Below are 17167 nucleotides of genomic sequence, written 5' to 3'. Positions count from 1 at the left end.
TTAGAAGAGAGCCCCACTCTTTCCCTAAGTTACAGGCATCCGAATAAACTTGAGGCAGTGTGTGTGAACACACATTGCTAAGGAGGAGTGAAGCTTAAGACCATAGCTCTGGGTGACACTTGACAAAGACCTCCTGGTTGTTTTGCAGAGAGCAAATTGAACATAATGATCTTTTAAGTTTCCTGGAGGCTCTCAGTCCTTTTTCTAACCAGCTCTCAGCAAATAGAGAGAGGCAAATAGGTTTATCCACGTGACAAGCGACAGACTAGATGTCCTTACAGGTCCCCTTGTTACAACAAAGGCTTTCTGAGAATTACACAGGACCCTGCACTCGTGTCCCCAAGCTTGCATGCTGTAATTTGCTGGTGCTTTGTTTAATTCTCTCATCCTTCTTATCTATCAAGATAGACCCTGGAAAATCAGTAAGGACCTCAGAAGTCAATAATGTCATTGGGAGCATTGTCCTGGACAAGTGAGGTGCCTTTCAGGATGCAGATAACTTATGAGTAGAAATGTGAACTGTCTTTTGATTCTCAGTTCAGGCCTTTCTCAGATGATGGAACCATGCTGCCTCCAAACTCTGCTAAACGTCCCCTAAAAATAACATGCCATTTGGATGCCAAGAAAGATTCATTTCTAAACAAGCAAGGGCCCTGTATAAAAAATAAAATAAAATAAATTAAAAAAAGACAGCTTCCAGGGCTTGGGAGCAATAAGCAAGCTGCTGAAGAAGCTGAAGCTGCCTTTCTCTCCCATCATGCAGTTAAGATTTATGGGGCACATGGGAAATCTTGGCCAAACTTCCTACAGGCAGCTCTGAACAGATTCTGGTGGAGTTCCCACAGCTAGCAAGTTTGTAACATCTTTATTTCCTGGGAACAGTGGGACTGACCTAACTGAAGATATCTAAGCATGCGGAAGCTCCCTGATAAAGAACAGAAATTCATAGTTGGAGATACCCTAGTGTGATAGACTTGAACAATACATCCTGAGATAGCACATCTCATCTGATGAAGTTGAAGTGGGTAGGGAAGTGTCTGTAAGTACCATGGGGCCAGATCGCCTATATATCTCAGAAGCACACTCCATCCAACCATAGGGAAAATATCCCTTCCATCAAGAGTCAATCAACTGCCTGAATTCTGGCATTAATGGATTATCATTTTTGAACAGCAGAGCTTTGGAATCAGTAGTAAAGCAATTGAAAAGAATAAAAGGAAATGGGGTAGTAGCAATGGCTATATCCTTGATATCCCAGCCTGCTAGCAGCTTGTCTTTGAAATGGCAAGAAGAAGAAACTCTCTAAAAGACAGTTTTTCATCTCTTGCCATCTGCAAAGGGAATATTTTTCAGGAGGTGCTTGTCTGGTCTGATTGGAACTTGTTTCTGGGTGTGCCACCCTTCCTTCAAGAGCTTTGCCCTGGGCAAGGCTGCATTTAAATATGAAGTTAAAAAAGAAAAGAAAGAAAAAGTTCAGAGCTGGCAGCCAGTGGGTGGCTTTCCTACACAGATGTGCACTTCCCACGTGCTCTGGTCACAGACAGGACTGGGCTGGTCAGGGGCCCTGACGGAACAGTGCCAGGCCCAGACACAATCCTCCATTCTGAAAGGCAGTGCTGCCAAGTGGGAAGGAGCCACATCCTTCCTCATCCTAAGTCCCCTTCTTAAATTGAGTAGTTGTTCCGAAGGGGGAAGCACAGCGGGGGAGGGAGGAGGCGGCATCTCTAGTTGGTATTAATTATAACAAGGGGAAACCTTTATTCCCAATATAAAGTTTCTAAGTGAATTCAAGACAGACTCTCCAGGCCGGAAAGACCCTTAAATGTCATTTTGATTAAAGCTCTTTCCCCCCCCCCCACACCTCAATATTCAAATCTTCCTATAAAATCCTTGCCAAGTAGATCTTTAGGCCCTCTTTAAACATTTCTTGTGACAGAGAACCCATTACCAATCTCATTTTCACATGGTCTTACCTATAACGAAATGTTACTATATGGAGCTGGACCCTGGTTCTCTGTAACTGTGTAACTGTGTGTAACTGCCCTGACTAAGTTCTATGTAACAATGTCAGACAAGTGATCCACTTCATTAGAAACATCTGGATCCAGCTGTGAAAGCAGATGTTCCATACCTCCATAAAGCTCACTTTCCAAACTGGGGGTGTGAGGGTGGGTGGATGGGGGCAGGATACTTCCCCCACTCCCCTCTCCAATGCTGAGAATGAAAAAAAGCATACCCAGGACATGAAAATGTCATTAAAGTGTCAGCAATCGATGAAGGTATCTCCCATGGTGTTTGAGTCTAAAAGGAAACTGATCATGGAGAGAAGAAAGCAGTAAGAAGCCAGAAGTGCAGAGGACCAGTGGGGCTGACTTATCCCGGATGAACGTCTAGGAAACTGTCAGACAAGCCCATGAACTATGTCTCTGTCACAAGATGCTCGGCTGTACGTAGAAGCAAACTACAGAGGAACTAGAGACACAGGGCAAGGCTTAGTGCTTTGAAGCAAGGTGGAAGAAGGCTTTAAGAACGGCTTCAGTGCCACACAGAGCCAGCATCTCCTCCATAGCTATGCAAGCTCCCTAGCCTTGCTGAGTCTCAGCCTCAGCGAGATGAACAGTGTCGGGTAAGTGTCTCATGGTAAGGGGGTGATGTCAACAGCTCATTAAGCACCTGGCATAGAGTCAGCACTCAGCCATTAGATAGTGTTATTATTCTTTCTTGTTGCTACTAGAAATCCAGCCTTTGGTTCTCCTAAACGTTTCCCCAAACATTGTAATAGTTGGCAACCCATGGATGTGGTGGGACACTGAGACTGACGTGAAAACTGAATAAAGCTAAAGGACCCCGGTGCTGTACTAGACCCTGGAAGACTAGCTATACGTAGGTTTGGCTGATTTCAAACAGGGCATATTCCTCAATGGCAAAGCCAGACATTTAGCCTTTTGACCCCAGCAACTCCATGCGATAGCATCTGTGCAAGCTTGCTTTCTATACACTCCCTTCTTAAGTTCATATTTCTGTTACTAACTACCAAATGACAGGACTGGGTAGGCACCTCAAATATACCTGCCCTCGGGTTCTCTGCACAGAATGGTGATCACAGGTTATCTAATCACTGGCTGCTTGGCTGTTGAACTCTCAGGAGATGTTGCGTTGGGTGTTAAGTATCTGTTTTAAATGGGTCAAGACACGTGAATAAGTTCAGCCGTGTCTTGACAAGTAGTGCTAGAAAATACAAATTTTAAATATTCAAGAGTGTGTCCTAGAAGTGCTGAGTGGGAAGACTTGGAAAATGCCTCAATTGACAGTGCACAGACCTCAGCGTCTGAGCACTCTCAGTGACATTTTTGTAAAAGACACACTCCTCTCTACCTTGCATTTGATGGGAGCGTTAAAAACACTACAGGGGAAGTGAAGGAGCAATAACACTCAGGTTACTGGAAGCCTGCTATTTCAGTGGGAAGAGGCCTTGAAAAGACGATGTCTAAAAATTATAGGCACGTTTAAGAACAGATACACAGCTTAACCAAAGATGTGTTCCAACAACACTGTTGTTGGGCAGTGGTGCTGAGAGATGGGAGGAATAGCAATGAAAGAACCCATGGAACATGTAGAACTCCAACAAATATGATCCAATTATCAAGAGCTGAGCAGCCACTTGATAGTCATTTCAGCCTCTGAGCTACAGTTTTCTCACATCCAACTCCGAACAAACTGACCTGACAGAGCTATGATCAAGTCAAGTGGCATAATGGAAACACAAGCGTCTTGTAAATTGCTAGGCACTTGGAGATGCATCAGAAAATGCTCCTTTTGCCACTTAGGAAAGCCCAAAGCATTGGTTTACTCATGCAAATAAGCAACTTTATTTATAGAATCTGTCCTCTCAAAATGATAATAATGTGGTCACATTTAAGCCAATGCCCTGCTATGAATAGACTTCTACTCTTTGCATGTGAGAGAAAAATGTCCTTGTGGACTTGTGAAGAAGGTATGCAGCTATGTCATTTTGTCATTATGGTAGACAATAAAGGTTGAAATCACTGTGACTTGCAATATACAGTAGCAATTTTAATGCATGGTAGCCTGGAGCAATGTCTGGGATGCCTTTGGACCACCCCTCCTAGGAATATTACTGGTCACCGCTGGCTCATTTTCTAAGTGGAAACCACATTTACTGTTCCTCTGATGTCTGCCATATCTGAGCCTTCAAGTCTGAAGCCAGGCAGGTATGACATTACAAGGCTGTGTGTACCAGCCCCTTCTGTAGATAACCAATTATTAGGGTAGCAGAGAAAGAGTAAAGGGCTGCAATTTGTCCACATGACTTCCGGACCACCTTCCCCTGCATGACTAGCTTTTCTTTACAAGTGTTGCCTTGGCACAGCCTTTGCACTGCTCTTAAAGTCCTTGGTTAGAGACATATCTCATGCCCCAACTGTCTCCCTTTAAGGTTGTTTATTGTCCTTTCCACACAATTGAACACCCTCCCCCACCCCACCCCCATGAGTGTGTGTGTGTGTGTGTGTGTGTGTGTGTGTGTGTAGATTATCCCTCAAAGAAAATCACTCAACTGGGTTGCTAAGACATCTGCATTTTACTTGTTAGATATAAGAGGACAGGAGCATTCCATTTGAATCATTTCATAAAAGCAAAAACAACAACAAAAGGAGATTGCAAAGTCTATTGTTTGAACACATTCCCTAAATTTGGAGTGTTCAAAATGTAACTCCCAATGTAATAGTGTTGAGAAGTGCACCACAAAAGTGGTATTGAACCCTGGAGGGCTCTCTCTCTGCCCTCCTGAACACATTGATGCCATGCTGCTAGGAGTGCATCTGTTATCAGGGGAGGGAGCTGGCAAAAAGGAAGTTCAGCTCCCTTTTCTCTTAGGTGTGGATATATTTGTCTTTCCATCATGCATCATGGTTTTCCAGATGTGGCCACTCCACCACGGACTTCCTTGCCACTAGAACCAGCAGAAATAAATCTGTTCCTCATCAATTACCCAGTTTTAGATATTCTCTTATAGCAGCTCAAAATGAGCTAAGTGTAAATAAACACCATATTGACTTCTAACAAAGACACAAACAAATATATCTAGCTAAACAGTATTGGGCTCCCTACATTAGCTTCTTCTCAAGCACACACACACACACACACACACACACACACACACACACACACACACTGCCAAGTAGAGAAAAGCTTCGTGACTTTGCTTTGTCTCATTTCCCTGCCAAGCATCTCTTCATTACAGAGTAGACCCCCAGCGCTGCAAGTCTGCACAACTTGTTTTTTAAGAAAACTAAAGGAAAACAAATATAAGAAATATCTGATTTGATTTATCATCACAGCCTGTAATGCACACATGGAGGGAACATGGCAATGTTTCCTTGTTGTTGCTTTCTTATTATTTATTAATTTTGCTTGTTTGTTTCTAAGTTAGGTTTACAACTAAAATTCAAAACCTTTGCAGCAGTTGTTAAATAGGGTCATGAATACAAAGCCCTGGGCACAGTTCCCAGTGCATAGACCCTGGACCCACCTGAGGATCTACAGTTGCAACTCCATAGACTGACCTCCATAAGTGTTATTTGGAGGCAAGTGTTGGACTTTCACTGCTTTGTTTTCTCATGACTCAGGATGCTCTGCAGCCTTTGCTAGAATACATAAGAACTCTCCGGCTAGGCAGAGTAAGTCTGGAGAAGGATAGGCAAGGTTGGATGCAAGGCCTGTAAGTCTCAAAGCACCTCTTGCTCCCACGCAAACCCCAGAATCTGGCTGATCTTTCAACAACAGGGCCTTTCAGAACCACAAGGCATGCTTTGCTCTGTGGAAGGTACCAGAATGGGACCTGCAACAAAATTAACATCATTGATGATGAGCAGATCTTCGACTCTAAATTTTGAAGGGCAGCTATTAAAATGAGCACAATGGAAAAGTTCCCTGTGTACATAAGCACATGCGTGTTATTTTAATTGAAAAACATAATTAAAAACAGCAAAAATGGATTGAGTGCTTATTACATTCTTCCAGGCACTATGCTATAGTACTTTATTGTATATTTTATTTAATCTTCAAAACAGCCAAGAACACAGATGAGGAAACACATTTAGAGATGTGAAACAATTTTACCAATCCCAGTGTGCTGATATGATTTGCCTGTCCAGGTTATCTCAGCCTAAAGCCCACATTTTTAATCACTAAATGCTAATGGAGAGATGCAATCTCAAAGAACAGGCCACATATTGATTCCCAGATTACATACACTTAATTAAACTATTTCTCTTACATAAAGCAGCATGAAGTAGGACGGACAAATGGAGACAGATAAATATTAAGGTCATCTCTTACAAAGTACAGAAGGGTATTATCGTAGAGCTTGTTCGAGTTCAAACACAGGCTCTACCAGAGACCAATTCTATCACTTTAGACCTTCCTTTCCTTTCTACAGAATGTAGATTATAACTATACCTGTCTCAGGGGGTAATTCTGAGTTTAAAAAAAATGGATATTTATAAATCACATGGAACAGTGCCTGCCACGTTCTGCCAAGTTATGTGAAACTCAGATTAAGGTGTATTAGTGAGTTATTATATTATACTGTATATGTAGAGGCCCATAAGGCTCCACAAGGAAACTGCCTGTAAGCCACTTCTAGATGGACTAGGGACTGTTTCAACTCATGGAACTAGTGTGAAGAGACTCATCTTAGATGGAATTAAATTAAATCTCGTTAGAACAGCAGGGTTCAGAAACTGGTAGTTGAAGATTTACAAGGAAATCATCCTAGCCCCAATGTTTTGGGGAACTGATTACATAAAACACCTACACAGGACTGTAAAATTCCCGGCTGAATTGAATTGAGCAACACGCATACATTTCCTTCCATTACTTAACACTTTTGGAAATGAGATAGATTCATTGGAGGAAAACCAAAGGAAACCTGCCTTGCCTATCTTCCCTAATTTCTTTCTCCTTTAAGATATTCTCGGAAGAACTAGAGGTTTGAATGAGATGTGAACGAAACTGAAGAGCCTTTCTCATCTGCTCCCAGCAGCTCTTCTGAGGCCAGACTGGTGTATCTACTCATCAGGTGAATAAGCTGCTTGGGTGCACTCTCTGCTCACTGCCCTACCCTACCCTTTTGGAGATATTCCACAGTACTTTAAAGGATACCCAGGCTCCTTACCACAGCATCAGGGCTGGTCTAGTCTCAACCCTGACTATCACATGTTATTTCCAGAAGTCTCCCTAACCCAGTCCTTACCCCAACAATGACCCCGGGTCTATCCTGGCTCCTTCACAGCCCTTTTCTTCAGTCCTACATATGTTCTAAGAGACAGCCTTCCCTGACTACCTTATTTAAAAGGGTCCACATTCATCTTTCAATGTTATTTTAATCCTAGCCTCCCTCCTCTTAATCTGAAATTTCTTGTTTTGCTCTCTTTTCTTATCATCTACTTGTATATCGAAAGATCTTGATATAGAGAGATAGATAGATAGATAGACAGATAACAGATAAACAGAGAGAGAGAGAGACAGAGACAGAGACAGAGACAGAGAGACAGAGAGACAGAGAAGTACTTTTCACTTTTTGGTCTTCCTCCCAAACTGACACTACTGTTTCCAAATAGTAAGGGTTTGGATGCCTCTGCTTGCAAAGGTACACTTAGACAACTCAAAAAGATATGGCTTCACAGATTTATATTTACACACAAATACACATACATGAATATAGATATAGATACAGAAGATGTAGATAGATATACATACATGCACACACTTAAGATTATATATATATATATATATATGTGTGTGTGTGTGTGTGTGTGTGTGTTGATTGACATATATACACACACACACATAGACACATACATATGTCATCATTCAGGATTCTAAATAAAATCCTCAACACATCTACCTATTTTCAAGTACACATACACATACACATATATGCATGTATTTGTTCATGTATATATGTATCAAATTGTTTCAGTATTATTCACATACATGTTATTTTTTTTATCCATTCTAGATATTTCTTTCTAACACTTGGGACAAATAATATATAGGCATCGACTCACACACTTCTTTATTCATCATTAAGTCATGATTAGGAAACATCTAAACATTTTTCTAGCTCCTAGCATGTAATAGTAAGCAAATGTTCCTGACTATGTAGATTTCACTTCCAAGTGGGGGTGGAACAAAAATAAACAGTAGACTAAATAAATACAATAATTAAATAATGTGTGGAAATTTGATATAACCACGTAGAAAATAAGTGGAACGTGCTTACTATAAATTTATAGATAAGAGAACTGTCTTAGGGCTTTTATTGCTGTGAAGAGACACCATGACCATGACAACACTTGTAAGGAAAACGTTTAATTGAGGGGGCTCACTTACAGTTTCAGAGGTTCAGTCCATTATCATCATGGCAGGGAGCATGGAGCATGCAAGCAGACATGGTGCTGGATGAGGAGCTCAGAGTCCTACATCAACAGGAAGTCAACTGAGATACTGGGAGGTATCCTGAGCACAGGAAACTTCAAAGCCTGACCCCACAGTGACACACTTCCTCCAACAAGGCCACACCCACTTCAAGAAAGCCACACCTCCTAATAGTGCCACTTCCTATGAGATTATGGGGGTCGATTACCTTCAAACTACCACAATAACTAAGTCTACACAGGCTAAGCATACAGCATCTAAGATTTCAATGCTGAATCCAGCTCCTCCAACTTTTCATCGACTGTTTCCAGTAAGTCTTGTCTCTACCAGTTGCACTCTGAAATTAGAAAACTAAAATCAAACTTTCCAGAGAAGTGTTGCTTGTGTGCTATTGTTCTTAGGTCTCAACCCTTTCTAAAAATTGAATGAACTCCCTTATTTTAATAAGAAGCAAAATTCTCCCATGGATAATTTTGAAAAGCTAAAAAAAAAAAAAAAGGTGCACTCATAATTCCAGAATCAAAACAGAAGACAGAGACTGCAGAATTTTGTATTTTTATATATTTTGCAAAATATTATGGTGACACAGCATTTACTTTATATTTTTAGGGCTCTATTTTTACTTCCCAAACAGAAGATGTAGGTATGGTTGACTACTTTCTTTTCCCATCTGCAAACCTAGATTTCAGAGCATGGAAGAGCCTGCAGTCTGAAGAATAAAGTGGAACCATATTTCCCAGGACACAGAAGTATCTTCATGGATCTGTCTTGCTGTGATTCTCACTGAGGCCAATAAGCCTGCTGGGCATCTGTGACTGTGATGCCTCACGGACTATGCAGTGACTCTGTGGCCAGAGTGAAGTTCTGCCCTCAGCCATGCATACCAGGGCCCATACCTTACTGTACAGCCACAGAAGCCACAGCAGCTACCAAAGAGGGTGTTCTGTCCATACCCTCCCTCATTCATCAGTTTAAAAGAGCAGGCCTACAGAAGAAATCCATGCCAGGCTGGTGGGCTGGGGGATAGGGAAACATGGTTGTGGTCATACATTAAAAGTTATTAAGCAAGATGATCCAAATCTCAGCTCCATTGCTTACTGCATGCAAAGGGCTTAGCAAATGTTTAGTCACTTTGAGACATAGGATAAAACATGTTGGCAACATCTGACCCCATTACCTCAGAGCTGTCATTTTCACAAAAATAATAATTTTGTATCTATGTGTATATAATATGTATGCATATGTGTATATAATAACTAACATTTTAGATTCTGAAACAAAATACATAAACAAAGTGGTTAGTGTTTGAACACAGGGCATCTTTTATTGTCTACTCCAGCATCTACATGAACATGTATCATTATCACTGCTGTTAGTGACAAAGGCCTATGTGCCCATGCGCCAGGCTTTTAACAAATGTCATGGCATATGACTGACACCACCACACACATGATAAGACAGGTGTCATCATCCTATTTTACAACCTCCCCAAAGTCAATGCCAGAAAGGTCATCTGATGTCAAATCCACCTGTGTCACAGAGCCACAATTTCAGTTACAATAGCTTCTCACAATAACAGATTTAAAGGATTGTGCCATCAATAAAAAGAACATTTTCAGATACCTGAATTTATAAAAATGCATCCTTCTCTGTTCACTTTAGAATTGATTGGGAGACTAAGAAGCAAGCGAAGTCATAAGAACACATGTGACACTCAGGAAGTAACCACAAGCACCCACTGGATAGAAACAAGAACAAAAAAAGATTACTTGTCCTTGGGTTCAACTGAGGCCGATTACAGGAAATAATAGCTAGCTAGCTAGATTCTCCATTGCCTTTAGGAATTATAAGATCCAAGCTCATTGCAGTCACCCACTTTCATAGAAACTTCTAACTTTCTCTCATGGTTGTATATTTGTGGCACTTGACACTACCCTTGGGGTCAGAACAAGTAAGAGTGTACTTCAGTGACATCCTTCACTGTTTGCTGAAAAACATCCTTTATTATAGGATAGAAAAGTGATATATTTCCCCACCACTGAGCAAGTGATATCCAGTCTGCTTAGCATCTGTGACTCTTTATCACTTGTCTGATTTTATAACCACAAAACTAAAGAAAATTAAAATAATTTGTGTATAAAAGCAACCTTTGAAATAAGGAATTCCATGACAGAGTAGAAGGAAGCTAATCATGGGTCTATTGAATCTAGTATCAATTTATCAAGCATACACTTTGTCTCTTGTATGTACAAGACACTGTGCTAGACTCAGGGTGGGATAAACAATGTCAACATAACTTAAGTATTGATTAAGCGCACAGGCAAAGATGCAAGTAATTGTCCTGCAGTTTTTGATATGAAAATACATATACACGGTGTTGTAAGAACTTAAGTGGGGGTTCATGAGCTGGGTTGACTCAGGAAAGGATTTAGAAGGAAAGACGACAGTAAAAGTAGCAACACCACAGCCGAGGACACAATAGGGGCACTTGTAATAGCAGTTCTAAGACATACAGGCTCTTCGGTGCAGTATCCAATAAACGTAGCAGAGTAGATCAAAGGACTTGTACTGCAGTATGTTCTCATCTTTGCAGGGTGCATAAGCTTGGACAAATCTGTACGTTTCTCTACGTATCAGTTCTTTTACCTGGAAAGGTGGACAATTTTAGATAGATGGATAGATACACAGATGATGATAGAGAAATAGAGGACAGATAGATGATTGGTAGACACATTGAAATAGTGATATAATAGTTAAAAATATATTACCTATTTTGTGCCTAAATGAAATGGCAAGGATACCTGTATGTGCTCATTTCTCTGGCCATTTTCTCTTTGGTTTGGAAAATATATTTGGGTACCACACAAGGATACTTTACATTTAGTTCTTCTCCCTCATTGCTTGATACTTGTTTAAAAAAAATAGAATTTGAGAGCTGAACAGATTCTAAAGAAAGCATCAACTATGATGTGACAGAATAACCTTAGAGATTGTCTACTCAGCTCTCTTACAGTTTCGTGCCCACATGGGCAAAGTAATATCAGGATTATAGTGTCTGTGTGTAGATGGAATGGGCCACAGGTCAAGGTGCTGGTATTCAACTCCAGTCCAGAGACAGAAAAGTTTAAGTTTTTGCTACCTCTAAGATGGAAGATGAAAAGAAATGATGGGTCTCAGCAGCCTTACTTGTCTTGTGCTATATATGACATGGGCCATGCTTCTTAACCTCCGTAGACCTCAGTGTCCTCAAAACAGAATACACAAAATCATCACAAGGCTTAGATGAGACAGTATGGGGAGAACAGTCTGCATAAATCTCAGTAGAGGTCAGTAAAAGATAGCTGTTAAATGCTGAACATTTGCAGCTTATTTACAACTTACCAGATTGATAAATAGAAGAAATTGTGAACAGAAAAATTAGTGCTTACAGAATATTTCCTATGAGAAATATGCTGGGGGGATTAGAGGGAAGAGGATCAAGAGTTCAATGTCATTTTTGGCTACAGGGCAAATTTGAGGCTGGCCTGGACTAATGAGTCTCTCTGAAAAAGCAAGCAAGCAAACAAACAAACCAACAAAAAGCAGATAAAAGAAAGGAAGGAAGTAAAATGAGAGAGAAAGAGAGAGGAGAGGGAGAGAGAGGGAGAGAGAGAGAGAGAGAGAGAGAGAGAGAGAGAGAGAGAGACCTAAGGTACTATTTCTAAGTAGTTGTTACTAAGTAGCTATAGAATTTGAGAATCATCCCTTTAGAATCACTTGCCTGAGGGACCTACCAGACTCTAGAATTCATGGTTGATAAAGTCTGCTCACCAGTCCACCATAATAAATTACATATTCTACATTAAAAACAAATGAGCAAATGAGTAGCTAACCTGAATATATGCTCCAAAATATCAAATTCCAAGTGTGCTGTAACCTGTTTGTTCTTGGGTGTTTTTCTTTTTCTTTCCTACTACAGAACAACTTCCAAAATGGGCAAAGAGCACAGTAGGTGGCTTTCTTGAATATTCCATAGGCCAGGCAACAATGACTCACGAGATCTTACATCTGTGCCACCAGCAGAGGCCTGATGAAGTTGAGCAACCAGTGAAGCCCTGTGTGTGCTGAAGATAGATAACCTTTTAGTTTCTCCCTCTGCCTCCTCCTCTGATTTCCTCCAGCCACAGTCTCCTTTCCTAACTCTACCAGGTAAGATAAGGCAAAGTGTCTACTATGGGGCAAGAGCAGACACAGGCTCCCAAATGGCAAAACATTTCTTCTAGAAGTGCATTAATAAGGCTGCCTGTTAGCAACAAAGGAGAGAAGCCTGACTCATGGAGAATATCTAGGGACAAATGGCCTCAGTGACTCCATCCATCCTTCTCTATACATCTGAAGCTATCAGTTCCTACAAGGAGGGCGGGAACTCTAGACCAGTGGTGAGTGGTACTGTCGAGCATTGAGCATTGGTTCCTTCCCAATGCTGCTTTTACATACCTTATTAGTTAGCTTTCTATCCTTGCAACCAACATACCTAACAGACTCTTCCATGGAGAAGGGGCTTATTTTGGTTGAGCAAATGCAGTCCAACCATGGGAATGTGTTCCTGTGTTCCACTACAAAACATCAATGGGATGGGAGGTTGTGGTAGAGGATTGCTGTTTTCATCATGGCTAACCAGGAGACACACACAAAAAGGAAAAGCCATTGTTCTGCTTACATCTTCCTTTACTCTTTCATTCTGTCTTGGCCTCCATTCTATGGGATGTTGTCCAAATTCAGGGTGAATATCCCTTATCCACAATTAATCCTCTCTGGAAATGCCCCCCCCCACACACACACACACACGAGAGAGAGAGAGAGAGAGAGAGAGAGAGAGAGAGAGAGAGAGAGAAGTGTGTTCCACAAATCTAAGTGATTCTACATCCTGTCAAGTTAACAATAAAGATGAAGAACTACACATGCTGTTCTCTCTATCCCACTCTGTCTATGAAAGTGGTGAGAGAGCTGGAGAATGTTAGGCCACTTGTGGCATTTCGTCCTTAATTATCAAGCCAGCCACCAACCAATTACAGGAAGGCAGGAAGAAGAAGCCAACCAGAATCGGAATATAAAGCCCAACACAATCTTGATCTCCCTGTCTCAACAGCCCCTTTCTTCCCAGGATCTGAAGGTACATCTCATCAAATCCTGGGAATGGATTGCTGTCTTTGAGAGCACAAGTGGGAACTCTCCTGGGAGTCAAATCCACAAACTACAGAGCCACGGTGAAGAATTGTTCTCTTAGCAAAGAAATAACCACTTTGTGACCTAAAATCAACAGCCAAATAAGGTCAATCTAAGAATGAAAATAAATTGTTCAAGTTCTACAGGAGAGGTGGCAGGGTATGATGGGAAAGAACCCAAAACAAACTGAAGGAGAACTCAGAGTGTGAACTATACTCCTAGGGCAGAAATTCACTAACTCCGTGATCCCTGGAAACCTCTTATTTCTGCAGGCCTCGCTTTAATTTTCTTTCCAATGAATTGAGATAAGCTAAGAGAAGGTTCCATTTAATGAACAGTTCTCTACTGCGTGCACTTGATGTGAAGCATTGAACCTCATCTTCACATGAAACCATAGCATAAGCATTTCCAAGTCATTTAAGAACTGGATAAAACAGAAGCTCTGAAAGTTGAAACAATTTTCCTGGTATCACCCATCAACAACATATGTATCCGATCCAGAATTTAAAATCAAGTAGTTTTTACCACACCATATGCCCTCCCACTAGTAATATGCTGGCCATGAGCATCTCCAGGGGTCATCACAAGCAACAAGGAAAACAATAATTGTGGAACACACTTGGAAATTTAAGTCCTACACACACACACACACACACACACACACACACACACACAGACAGACAGAGAGAGAGAGAGAGAGAGAGAGAGAGAGAGAGAGAGTTTGGGTACAACAGCAAGTAATAAGATGTATCAGGAAAAATAAAACTCAATATGCTTTCTTCAAAAACGTGGAACCAAAAGGAATTTGTTGTCAACGTCTCTCCCATCCCCTTGTTCAACCTTATTTTGAACAGTTCCCTTTTCCCCACAAGTCCCTGGTTTCTAAGGCACACATTTAGACATATTCTGACCAAGTCATCACAAGGCAAGCAGAAGGGACTGGCTTACAAACAGATGTGACCCTGTCCTGTGGCAATACCTGGTGTGGGCGGTACCACCACCAAAAAAAAACAAAAACAAAACAAAAAAAAAACCACTTCACCTTTTCTCAAGCTGTATCCTGCCCCTTCCCTGGAGTTCATCAATATTGCATGTAAATGCTGCGGCCTGTGAAGGAGGCAGCCCTTATAAATGCCAACCACTCATTTCAGGGACTTGCAGCATGGCCAGTAGATGGTAGTAAATAATTGTATGGATCCAAATGAAATCAATTGTCATGCAAGTACTGTAGGGGTGTCTATGGAAGCTGCTTAATTCTAAATGACAGGTAACACAGCTCATGTGAGCATATATATGTGTTTGTGTTTAAATAAAGCAAATTAGTATCCCAAAGAGACTGAGCTTCAGTGCCATTGAAGAATATACAAACATTCTGTTGCTTTCTGGTGTTAGCTCAAGAACATGAAGTTGTTAAATGAACCTACGAATGGGAAGAGAAGACTCGGCCCCGTCTATGACATTGCTACAACTTCAAGCTTCTGCCTCGTCTTTTTTATCCATTATGAAATATAAGACCCTCTTTGCCAACCTAGGATGCCTCTGACCAAGGCATTTCATAGGCTGGAGGCTTGATCTGAAAATGAGAAGGAAATTCACATTGCTCAAACACCAATTTTACAACCAAGTCTACCTGGAAACAAGATTCAGAAAACACTGGAAAGAATTGTTCCGGCCCTGCAGGCAAAGTCACCTGTCCCTAAACAAGACCACCAGAGTTCCTTCCACCTAGTGGAAAGAGAGATCAGATTCCTAAGAGCCGTCCTCTGATCTTCCCACACAGGTGCATACACACAGGTGCATACACACACATACAAGAGCATACCCATGCATGTATGCACACGCACAAGTGCACACCCATGCATGCATGCACATGAACAAACACACCCAAATACATAAATGCAAAAAAAAATTTTAATATTCAAACTAAAAAAAAAATTTAAAAAATGTTCAAATTCTAAAGGGGGAAAATACTATTTTATTTCCAGGTTTTAAAAAGGTCACTCCAAAGAAGTAGGAAATTACATTTCTCAAACCCAGCGAAGCCTCGATATCCGGAAATATTTACCAAAGTTGCCAGGCCAGGCACCAATCTGAACATGTCTCTTGAACTGTTCTGTTTCGTCCTCCCAACTACCCCAAGGAATCACAGTGAGTACTCCAGTGTCCATTTTTGCCACTTGAAATGGGATCACAAGGATGAGCTAAACTGCCCAAGTCCACAAAGCCAACACAGGCACAGATAGAAAAACAGACATTTTCAGCCCATCGCTAACCAGGAATCTGCACTGCAAGGTGTCTTAATGTTTCTTGTGGCCCCTGGTTCACAATTTCACAACCAGTGTGTTGAAGGAGGACAGGGGGAACTGTCTCCTAAAGGAAGCAGCAGAAGTTTGCTTTCGTGGTTTTGATTTTCTCCTTAACTCGGCTTCCTTATTCCCAACCAGGACTTAGACCTCCAGGCTTCCGTGAAGTCAGCTGTTCCTAAAGGACAGGCGTCCTGTGTCCGCAGGGAGAACCATTCCTGCTACCGCCAAGGCTGGGAGAGAGGTGACCAGCACCTGGCTGTCTCTTACCTCTCTCCCGAACTCATCAGCGCTCTAGTAGAGGCCAACCTCGCTCAAGAAGTGGCAAAAAAAAAGCAGGTCAGGAAAGGAGCTAGCAAGACTGCTGGCAGCCTCTCCCCAGGCTGTCACTGCTGGGACTGCAAGCGACGGTGATGGAGTGGGTGTGCTGGGACACAGCCTCCTGCTCGCCTCACGCTTACAGCGCGCTCCAGAGAACCCTAGGCACGGGGAGACTGGTACAGAGCCCTCCAAAGGGCCGAGATTCCTCACAGCTACGGGCAGGTGTCCCACGACTGCGATACTTAAACCTTACCAATCAAAGACAGGGCTTTGGCTTGCTGAGTTCGAATCCCGACCGCCGCCGCACTAACTAGTAGTGTTAGCGTGTTTAGCGTGGCCGCTGTCTGGCCCTGTATCTGTTTTCCCGTCTGTAAAACAGAAGGGTTGTAGGAGCCAATCTATAAGAATCCTACTACCCCGAGTTACTGCGGCTGGCCATTCCAACCCAACCCTCCCTGCAACGCGAGACTTACCTGGGTCAGCCGAGTGGGCTCCGCGACAGCGACGGGATGGGTGCAGGGTGGCCGGCCAGTGCCTCTTTGCGAGTCCTGGTCCAAGCTGAGCCCAGGAGATCCAGATCCTGGCAGCCTTCCCCGACTAGCCTCTTACTTTCCGCCGCACTTTCTTTTTCCCCCTCCGGGGCTCCTCCCCCGCCACCGCGCGATTGGCCCTGGGATCCGGCCGCAGGCTCCACCCGCCTCGGTGGCTTTTGCGCTCCGCCCGCGATCAGGGCTTCCCAAGGGTGGGGTGGGGGCGGCACGCGGGGCAGTCCCGCCCGTTGCGAGGAGGAGCCGCACGGGACCCGCCCGCCGGCGGATGCCAGGCTGCGCTGGGTGCCCCCGCTTGGGCCAGCGGTGCCGGGGCGGAGCACGCGA

At 42.6% G+C, this 17167-nt stretch overlaps 1 protein-coding gene across 5 annotated transcripts in view; it reads right to left on the bottom strand.

The window, feature by feature from the left end:
* Nucleotides 1-16951, bottom strand: part of LOC118593803 (interleukin 1 receptor accessory protein) — a 148645-nt gene extending 131694 nt beyond the window's left edge. For 2 of the 5 annotated variants that reach the window (XR_004946308.1, XM_036203379.1), the window contains exon 1: nucleotides 16766-16950. The gene's annotated coding sequence lies outside the window, so the exon portion shown is untranslated. Of the gene's footprint in view, nucleotides 1-16765 lie in introns of all 5 variants that reach the window. The other 3 variants (XM_036203378.1, XM_036203377.1, XM_036203380.1) reach the window with 2 other exon arrangements.
* Nucleotides 16952-17167: the final 216 nt, after the last annotated feature.

This window comes from Onychomys torridus, chromosome 12, assembly GCF_903995425.1.
Source record: "Onychomys torridus chromosome 12, mOncTor1.1, whole genome shotgun sequence".
NCBI lineage: Eukaryota > Metazoa > Chordata > Mammalia > Rodentia > Cricetidae > Onychomys > Onychomys torridus.
Note: the sequence above shows the minus strand (reverse complement) of the source record. Positions and strands in the feature narration are given on the sequence as shown.